This window comes from Brachyhypopomus gauderio, unplaced genomic scaffold (genome assembly GCF_052324685.1).
Source record: "Brachyhypopomus gauderio isolate BG-103 unplaced genomic scaffold, BGAUD_0.2 sc52, whole genome shotgun sequence".
Lineage (NCBI taxonomy): Eukaryota > Metazoa > Chordata > Actinopteri > Gymnotiformes > Hypopomidae > Brachyhypopomus > Brachyhypopomus gauderio.
In genome coordinates this window covers 1,496,045-1,506,221 of record NW_027506877.1, presented here as the reverse complement: position 1 = coordinate 1,506,221, position 10,177 = coordinate 1,496,045, and the positions used below count along the sequence as shown (strand labels likewise).

Below are 10,177 nucleotides of genomic sequence, written 5' to 3'. Positions count from 1 at the left end.
GTTCGCTAACCCCCCGTCAACAACTTAAACTCGCCAAACAGCTTTTTCTTTTTTTTTTTGGGGGGGGGGGGGGGGGGGTGGTACGTGGAGGTTTTTCGTTTGACAGTTGGTGGTACTTTGTGTAAAAAGTTTGAGAACCACTGCTCTATAGTGATGGGGTAGTCCAGTGAACACTGGTTGTCTTTTATTGCTGGTTCTAGATTGTTAAGTTTTCCTGTGATTGTATCCTTGTTTAATTTATCTGGAATTTTATAAAGTTCTTCAAAATACATCTTCCATGTTTTGTTATTTTTAATTGGGGTATTTTTGAAATTGGATGTTGTAATATTTTTTTTCCATAGATCCCAGAAAGAATTTTCTTTAATTGCTTTTTCCATTTTGATAAACTGGTTTTCCATATATTGATTTTTTTTATTGCAAATTAATTTTTTATATTGTTGTAAAATCTGAAGATACTCTAATCGTCCTTTTTGGTCATTTGGGTTTCTGTGTTTCTTGTTGGTGTCACGGTGAGGCGGCCCCCTACCGGCCGCCTCTGTCCACAGCGGCTGTTGTTGTCGTTGTTTGGTGATGTCAGGTGCGTCCCTCAGGTGTGCGGAGCCCGTGATCCGTCTCACCTGAGGGTCGTTTGTTTGCCTATATATGTCTTGTCTTTGTACCAGTTGACCGCTGGTCATTATATCCTTAATTTGGATCTATTGCATGGGTTTTAGGTTTGCACACTTTCTATTAAACCATCTTTTTTCCCTGAGACTTGGCGTGATTGCTTCCTTTTGGTTTGCACACCCTGCCCGTCACAGAATGACCAGCCACCCTTCGGAAGCCGCCGAGTCTTTTTCTTTCTCCTTCGTTCGTGGTCATATCTGGTGGTAAGTGTTTGTCTGCGTGGTGTTTTGTTTGAAGAGCTCCGCCGTGCTTTTGTGTTTTGTATGTGTGTAGCACGGCGAGGACCAGGGCAGTCTGCCCTGGGAAAGCTCTTCGTGTCTGTTGTCAGTTTGTGTGAAGAGTTCCGCCGTGCTTTCGTGTTGTGTCCGTGGCACGGCGAAAACCAGGATTGTCTTCCTGGAGACAACTCTTCGTGTTGTAAATGTGTGTATGCGTGAACGGACGTGTCGATTGGTATGTGCGCTCATTGTGTTATGTTACATGTTCTGTGTGTGACGCTGGTGCCGCTCCTCACCGTCGCCTTGCTCCCCGTGTTGTCTTGTGTTTCATGTGGGGAGCGACTGCGAACGTGAGCGGCGCGTCACTGTGTCTGTTTATGTAGAGAGCGCGTTTGTGGGTCCCATCTGTTTGTGTGTACGCCGTTTTGTTTGCTTGTCTAGTATTAGCGTGTGTGTTTTGTCCTAGCGTGATGTTAACTGTTAAATGTAATTCCACACATGCTCCTCCCCTTAAATGTGTGTTTGGGGGGGGACCAGTTGTGGTCCCGTGCCACGGGGTATGGCACGGAAGGCGTCGGTGAGGCGCGTTTGTGTTTTGTGTTTGTATATATGTGTGTGTGTGTGTGTGTGTGGTTGTGTTCTCTGTGCAGGTGCTTCTCCCTGGCGGTGTTCCTGGACCTTGTGGGGGTCTCCACCTGGCAGGAGCCCCCTTGTGTTGTGGGGTGACCGGAGCCCGGTCGTGAAGAGCCCCTCCCTAGAGGGCTGGGGCCCCCGGATGTTTGGGGACCATGGGGCTCCGGTCTGAAAAGCTCCTGCTGGGGATGGAGATCCTCCCTCCTGCCCGGGGTGACCAGGAGGCCCTTGGGGCTGCTCCCTAGCCCGCGTCGGGGGTGCTCTGGGCCTCGGTCTCTGGCGCTCCTGGGTTGGGTGGAGGAGTCCACCTTGAGATGAGAGGCCCCAGGAGGGGTTGGCTCCCCAGGAGGCTGGGGTGACCCCTAGCAGAAAGCAGGGGTCAGCTCTGGGAGGAGGTAAGTCCAGGAGGTGAAGTAGCCACGCCATGGAGAGGTAGCCTGCACACACACACATACACGAGGGACGAGAGGAGCCGTAGCCCCTCGTTCTCACACCTGTGGGGCTCACCGGCTGAAGGCCGGTTAGGGCGTGAGGGCCCTGTGACTGACTGGGGCGTGGTTTTGTGTTGTTAACGGCCCGGTCGGTCCAGGGTCCCACCCAGGGAGGTGAGCTGTTTAATGTTGTGTGTTTTATGTTCCAGCTCCCGGACGGCAGGAGGTGTGTTCCTGCCTGTCTCTGCCTTCCTGCCCCTTCGTGTTTTGTGTGCAGCCGCTGTGTGCCACACACCCAGTGGAGGGGAGTGCGGCTTGGTGGGGGGGTCTGTCACGGTGAGGCGGCCCCCTACCGGCCGCCTCTGTCCACAGCGGCTGTTGTCGTTGTTTGGTGACGTCATGTGCGTCCCTCAGGTGGGCGGAGCCCGTGATCCGTCTCACCTGAGGGTCGTTTGTTTGCCTATATATGTCTTGTCTTTGTACCAGTTGACCGCTGGTCATTATATCCTTAATTTGGATCTATTGCACGGGTTTTAGGTTTGCACACTTTCTATTAAACCATCTTTTTTCCCTGAGACTTGGCGTGATTGCTTCCTTTTGGTTCGCACACCCTGCCCGTCACAGTTGGACAAATTTCGTAACTGTTTTTTTAATGTTGAGCATTCTTTATCAAACCATCTTTCTTTTTGCTGTTGTTTTGTTGTTTTGGTTTGTATTGTCCTTAGATTTGATTGTTTTGTAATCTGAAAGAAAATCTTATTTAGATGTTCAGTTGCTAGGTTTATGTCTTTTTTGTTAGTTTGATAATATGTTTCGAGGAATATATGTAACATTTGTTTGATGTTTTCCGAGTTAAGTGCTGTTGTGTAATCAGTAATGCTTTGTTCTGTCCATTTATATGGTCTGGGGATAGGATAAGTGTCTCTGTTTGGGTCTTGTTTGTTTGTTTTTGTTTGAGACTTTTTTAAGTAGAGGACTATTTGGCAGTGATCTGAGAGATGCAGTTGTGGTAAAACCACGAATGCACTGATATGTCCAGGGTTGAGGTCAGTGATGGCATAATCTACTACACTGCTGCCCAGTGCAGAGCAGTATGTGAATCTGCCCAGGGAGTCTCCTCTCACCCTGCCGTTTACAATATACAGACCGAGGCCTTTACACATCTGGAGGACGTGTTTACCATGTTTGTTGATGACACCATCATAACTTTGTCTCTGAGTGGTTATACTTGTGTGGTAGGACAGGATCTGTTTAGGTATGTTTGCTATTTTCTCTATATTAATAAAGTCGTGTTCTCTGGCAGTTCTTGCATTTAAATGACCACAAATCAGAACATGACCTAAATTTTGAAAATGATTAATTTCTTTTTGGAGATTTTCAAAAATATCTTCTGTGTAGTAAGGAGAATTTAGGGGTGGAATATAAATAGCACATAAATAGATATCCCTGTCATTTTCTAATAAATTCCTGTTTATTTTAACCCATAGATGATTTTTGCTTTTTTTGACTGGACATATGACTGATCTGTATTCTTCTTTATACCACACAAGTATACCACCAGAGTTTCTGCCATTTTTAATAAGAGCATGCTTTAAAGCAGGAACGTAAAGTTCTAGGTAATTATTTGGACAGAGGGAGTTGGTGTGATTATCTCTTGAAGAATAATTAAATCCCGGTTATATATACTATTTACAAAATCAGGATTAGTTCATTTTAAACCAAATGTTGAAGAAAACAAACCTTGAATATTCCAACAACTAATTGAGAAAGATGTCATTGCAAAACAATAAAAGGTATTTCACAAAGAGAATCGATCTACAACCATATCATTTTAAATACTAATGTATCTGTCAAATGTAACAAAATTATTAATGAGACAAGTTTAGATAAATAGTTTGTGACAGAGGAGAGAGATAAAGTCTCTTATCTGCTCAGGGTGTAGCTGGGTTGGTGCAGGTGAGGTTCCTTGAGCAGCTACAGCAGCGTAGGTTCTGGCCTGTGGTGCTGAAGGAAGGATGATCTGTGGCTGTGATGGAGGTTGCCATCTGTTCCTGGGTGGAGGAGGCTGATGGAGTGTGGTGTGTGGTGCTGGAGGAAGGGTGATCTGTGGCTGTGATGGAGGCTGCCAGCTGTTCCTGGGTGCAGGAGGCTGATGGAGTGTGGTGCGCTGTGAGGTGAAGGCAGAGGTGGGGAAGACTCCTCTGGATGTTTTGCTGTGGTGAAGGTTCTGGGATGAGTTGTGAGGTTCTGGTGTTGGTCTCAGTCTGATGCGGTCCGTGAGTCTTTTCCGGTTTAAAGCTGTGTCCTTTAGGTTTTTTGCAAACAGTTTCACTCCTTTTTGATTGAGGTGGAGTCGATCATACAGGTGTGTATGGAAGATCTGTCCATGAAGCACAACTCGTGTGTTGGGTATCTGGGCACAGAGTCTATAAAGATCTGAATTGATGTTGTTGATGGTATGTTGAGGTGTGTCCAGTCTTAGTAATAGACTGGAAATTATAACCGTTGCTGTGGGGAACCTCTTTCTTGCTGTTATGGCTATGTGTTTGAGTGCTTCAGGTATGTTTCTGCCTATTTGAGTTAGATCGTTGGTTCCAGTGTGTATGATGATGTGCTGAACTCCTTCATAATCCATATTTGAAAGCTGTTCTGTGGCTTTGGATATGGTTGGAGTCCAGATCTTTGTGATTTTCTTGTTTGGGAAAATACGCTTCATGTCAATGTATTTCCCATTAGAATCACACATGAATACAACTTTCTGTGTTTTCCTCTGCGTGAGCGGAGGTGTGTGTGAGTTCTCAGCAGGAATATTAGTGCAGTGGGAATCTTGATCGGTTGTGTGTTGTTTAGATGGGGTAGGTTCAGTGAGAGCAGGAGGAGAGGATTTGGGGTGATTAGGCTTCGCAGGTGAAGGGGGTGAGGTGGTGGGAGAGGTGGAGGAAGTGAGGTCATTCGTGGAGCGTGTCTGGTCTTCTGTCAGGCTGTGCTGAGGTAACAGGGTTGTAGTGTTGAGCAGCTGTGTGTGTGTGGTCAGCTCCTCTGTCACTCTCCGTAGAGCCACCCTCAGATACTCGTCCTCCTCCTCTAGTTCTCTCATGGCCTGTTGCACTTCTTGGAGCTCATGTCTCTGTTGCAGTACTAAAGTGTAGAGCTCTCCTGCTGTTTGACTTTCAATCCTTTGCTGAAGGGAGGATAGAGTCCTTTCTTTAAAATCTGTGAACTCCTGTTCTAGAGTAGAGAGTCCGTCTTTTATTGCCCTGATGCAGCTGGTGAGTTTAGGTGATTGTTCCAGCAGTGGCTGTGATGTTTTAGGGCTTGTAAGAAAGTCTTTTTGTGGTGTTTTCTGTGAGGCTGTGGTTTTTCTTTTTGATATGACAGACCTTTACATGTGACCGAAGCAGTTTTGAAAGTTATGTAGACTATTTTCGGATCCCTGAACCAATTGTTCCATTGTGATATATATTTATTGTTATAATGGAAGATGTGCATTCAGCATCTTCATGTGTGGTTATCTGTCTGCCTTTGCTTATTCCATTTCTCTTAATGTTAGAGAATGTCTCACACATTACTGAATGCCAGTCAGAAGGATGATGGGTGAAGAAAAGCAAGTTACACATGATCTTGCGCAAGTTACACATGATAGTGGCAGACTTCACTACAATGGACAACCGCGCGGTTGTCCATTGTAGTGAAGTCTGCCACTAGAGTTTCTGGGTTTTCGGACAATACTTTTGTTTTGAATTGTTTCCTGGCTTTTAGTGTTTTGACATGCTGTGGATATCGCACCTCGCAGCCGTCCAGGTGTAGCGAATGTCCGTTGGAAGCGGGGGAAACCGTTTTTTCCATTTTTGTGTGATGTTGTTGTTAACGGCACGGCAAAATAACGGTATCGGCACCGTTATTTTGTTGCTTTTGCCGTTTTGCTGTGTTTTGTTGTGTTGTGCCTGGTCGCTGTTATTTTGTTGCCGTTAGAAACGCCGTTGCTCTGCTTTACCGGAGCGCCGTCGAAGTTTCCGCTCGGTTTTTGGCTATAGTTAAAAAAAAAACTCTCGCCCTCGTTCCTGGAAGCTGCTCTGATGCTTCCTCTATAATTTTATATAATTGATAGATTATATTCAAAGTTTCTCTATGTGAAAATACCTTAAATTTTAGTTTTAGTTTGGGAGCTTATGCATTTTCGCTGCCATTTAAATTGAGTTCCAATTTAGAATTCTCTCTCTCTCTCTGAGCAGGGAGCAATGCGAAACGCTGAAGGAGATAACCAGCAGATTTAAATTTCCTAGAATTAAATTTGTAGTAAAATTCTGGATGATAATTTGCTAATTTATTTATAATATTAGCAAATTGATAATTCAATAATTTGCTCCTGTCCAAATAAATATTATAGTAAGACGATGATACTTTGTCCATTTCATACAAATGAATCCTGAATTTCTTTGAACTTCTGAAAGGTTTTAGTCTGACATTTTCATTGCCTGCCTAAGCAGTGATGAGTGGATCAGCTGTGGTCAAACTCTCCTTCCTGGTTTGCATGCTGAGGTAGATTACAGGCGAGTGGAGCTGCTACGTCACCCTCTACAAATTTAACATTAACCACACTCTATCCCAACATCAGTGGTGAGTTTAATATTAACCACACTCTATCCCAACATCAGTGGTGAGTTTAATATTAACCACACTCTATCCCAACATCAGTGGTGAGTTTAATATTAACCACACTCTATCCCAACATCAGTGGTGAGTTTAATATTAACCACACTCTATCCCAACATCAGTGGTTAGTTTAGTGATAGCAACACTGTAATAATGTAGCCAATGTGTGTAACTCTGAAATGGGCACATCGCCAGGCCCTAGAGCATATTAACAGATGATCCTTGCCTACAACTCATATGACCAGAGTGGCTGTTCTCAGATCAGCAAAGCCAAAACATGCAAACAATTTTTTTTGTGATATAGTGCACCTTCAAGCCAAGCTGTAGGCCTACTGTCACCATAGCAGCACTTGTAACTTCCTGCCACCAGAGGGCATTAGCAGACTAACATTTTTATGTTTCGATGGAGAAGAAATATTTAAATAAACTTTGGACGTGGTGATACTTTTCAAGGTGTTAAGAATGTGTGATCCTCTCAAGGTTCATATGGGCTCCCAGGTGGGTTATGTGTGGGTTTTTTATTAGAGACCTTGATACTTTCTGTTCCCAAATCACACTTATAGAAGACATCTGTGGATACCAGTGCAGAAGCCTCAATGTGCGTGCACATGCGACTATTGGCACAGACACAAAATGCTATTTATGTTTCTCCAGCTCATAAATTTATACATTGATATATGTTTACTTCTCCATCTTGTTTTCTCTGCACGTTCTTTCATTTCTCTAGGTAAAGACATCTTGAGGGAGACCATTAAGTTCATGTACACCGACTGTGCAGATCGGGATAATGGAGAAATGACTAGTCCCATACTGTCATACTGATGAGTGTTTGTGACACCCTGGGTAAGGAAGGCATTCAAACACTGTAAATCACCTCCGCCCCACTGGGAAACCTTAGAAATTGCACAGAAATTGCAGTCACGAGTGATATATATTTTAAAAAGCCTTTCAAATGATTCAAATGATCATTTAGCTTCTTGGTCATGATGAGCTGTCAGCCACTGTTTCAGTTTAATCAAAAACCACTGAAGCCTCCTTGATTGACTCATTTGCAATACTTGCATTTGCATCACTGCAAGTATTTACATATGTTATAAAATAAACACATGATATAATAATTTATATTCCAAAATGTTCATTATATAAAAACATGTGAATCATATGAAATTACTAGATGTGTCACCAACTATCAGTACTTAGTCAGTACAACTACATAAACTCGTGCAAAAATGGTGTTTTATTTTTTATGATGTACTATACATGTTTATTAGATGTAAAGAACAAAGTAGTTCATCAAAGTAGTTCCCCCCAAATAAATAAGCAGCAGTATTGCAGTGCAGCGGTAGGTGCATGTTTGACATAATAAACCAGAAATTCAAAATGACTGTTCACAGCATCGTGTATGTAGTTTGTGTAGTTTGTGTGACAATCCTTTTTGTCTTTGTTCAGGGATCCTAACCTGCCAGTTCCCCAAGACACCAAGTTCATCCACACCAAGCCCAACCGCTTCGAGGAGGTCATCTGGACCAAGTTCAACTCCAAGGACAAACAGTACCTGCACATCGGCCTCAAGCCCCGCATCCGGGACAACTATCGGGCCAACAAGGTGGCGTTCTGGCTGGAGTTGGTCCCTCAGCTCCACAACCTTGAGGAGATGCGAAGCTCCCCGACCACACGCCTGCCGCCGGGCACCACGCGGCCCCCACACTGGAAGGGCTCGGCCCCCCGTGCCACCCGCCTGCCGTACCCCACCTTCCCCCCGGACCCGGACCCCGACGGCTCGGAGCGCCCCCGCTTCTCGCCCTTCCCGAGCGACACGCGCGATTACTCGACGGAGCTGAGCGTGACGGTGGCCGTGGGCGCCTCGCTCCTCTTCCTCAACATCCTGGCCTTCGCCGCGCTCTACTACAAGCGCGACAAGAGGCACGAGATGCGGCGGCACCGGCTCTCGCCGCAGCGAGGCGGCCCCGCCAACGACCTGGCACACAGCCAGGAGGAGGAGATCATGTCCCTGCAGATGAAGCACTCCGAGCACGACGCCCACCACGACATGGAGCCGCTGCGGCCGCACGACATCCTGCGGCCCGCCTGCCCGCCGGACTACACGCTGGCCCTGCGCCGGGCGCCCGACGACGTCCCGCTGATGACGCCCAACACCATCACCATGATCCCCAGCGCCGTCACCGGCATGCAGCCCCTCCACGCCTTCAACACCTTCCCCACCACCGCCGGCCACAACAACACCCTGCCCCACCAGCACTCCACCACCCGCGTATAGTACTGCCCTCTAGTGGGGAGGACGCACTCCTGCACACGGCCTCTTTTAATCTCCCTGTCCCTCCCCCTCCGTCTCCTTTTGAACTCCTCTTACAGTATTCACACACTCTGTTGAAAAGGTACAACAGCACCTCCTGGTGGTTGTCTCAGAAACTCAAATGAACAGCTTGAATTAGACATGAATGTGAAAGGCACTTTGGACGTTTATTTTCAGACTCTGATGTGAGCAGAAGGGGCAGTGCAGTAATGTCCATTAACAGCTTTGGGATCCTTTTCCCCACAGTTTCCTAGAGTGGACCAGAACGGTTCACTGGGGACCAAGTGACACTGTCATGGCACCTGGAGACAGCGAGCGACAGGATGATAGAGGGATTTTTCTAGATTTCTTTCCTCCCCTCTGTCTAGAATGAAAAACCGCAGTAATCATCCCTTCATCTCTGTTCTCATCAGATCACTGATGTCTTATTCACTCCTTAAATCTCCATTGTTCCATTATAGCAGTTTCATTGTCCAATCATTCTGAGCCAGTCCTCTGAGCACTGTCTAAAAATGCTGTGTGACCTTGTGTAATGCACAGTGGAGTCATGTTATACAAATTATGTGAGCAGTGTGCAGATGACATGACACTCCATGGACATGTTCCATCTACCAGCAACCTTGGTGCCGAGTACTGAGTTATAGACCTGCTACATGATAGACTGAGGGGAGTCCTGTATTATAGACCTGATACATGGTACAACGAGGTGAGACCTGAGTTATAGACCTGCTACATGGTAGACTGAGGGGAGCACCGAGTTATAGACCTGCTGCATGATAGACTGGAGGGAGCCCTGAGTTATAGACCTGCTACATGATAGACTGAGGGGAGCCCTGAGTTATAGACCTGATACAAGACTGATGGAAGCCCTGATCTACAGTCCTGCAACATGATACACTGAGATAAACCCAGTTATAGACCTGCTACAAGACGGGAGAAACCCAAACCTCTAAAACTGCAGGAAGTTAAAAGTGCCAACCTGCTCACTCTCTATGGGTTGTTTTCTTTCTGATTATTTTTTGTCATTTATATCATATGTATACAGAGAATGATATATATTGGGGGTTGCTTGGCGGGATCTATGCATGAAATATTTTTCAAATGTCAAGGAGGCACTCAGTGGTAGACTCACAGCACATATATAATGTATTTGAAGCTTACATGTTTGTTAAATGTTTGTTAATTAATTTCCCTGATTACAGTTCAAAAACATGTCCTTTAGCCATTATCATTAAGTCAGATGATTAGACTTGTAGAAAAGC

The 10,177-nt window shown here is 45.5% G+C and overlaps 1 pseudogene; it reads left to right on the top strand.

Annotated features, from left to right (window-relative positions):
• Positions 1–6,437: 6,437 nt before the first annotated feature.
• On the top strand, positions 6,438–9,800 carry LOC143488523 (neuroligin-4, X-linked pseudogene; annotated as a pseudogene).
• Positions 9,801–10,177: the final 377 nt, after the last annotated feature.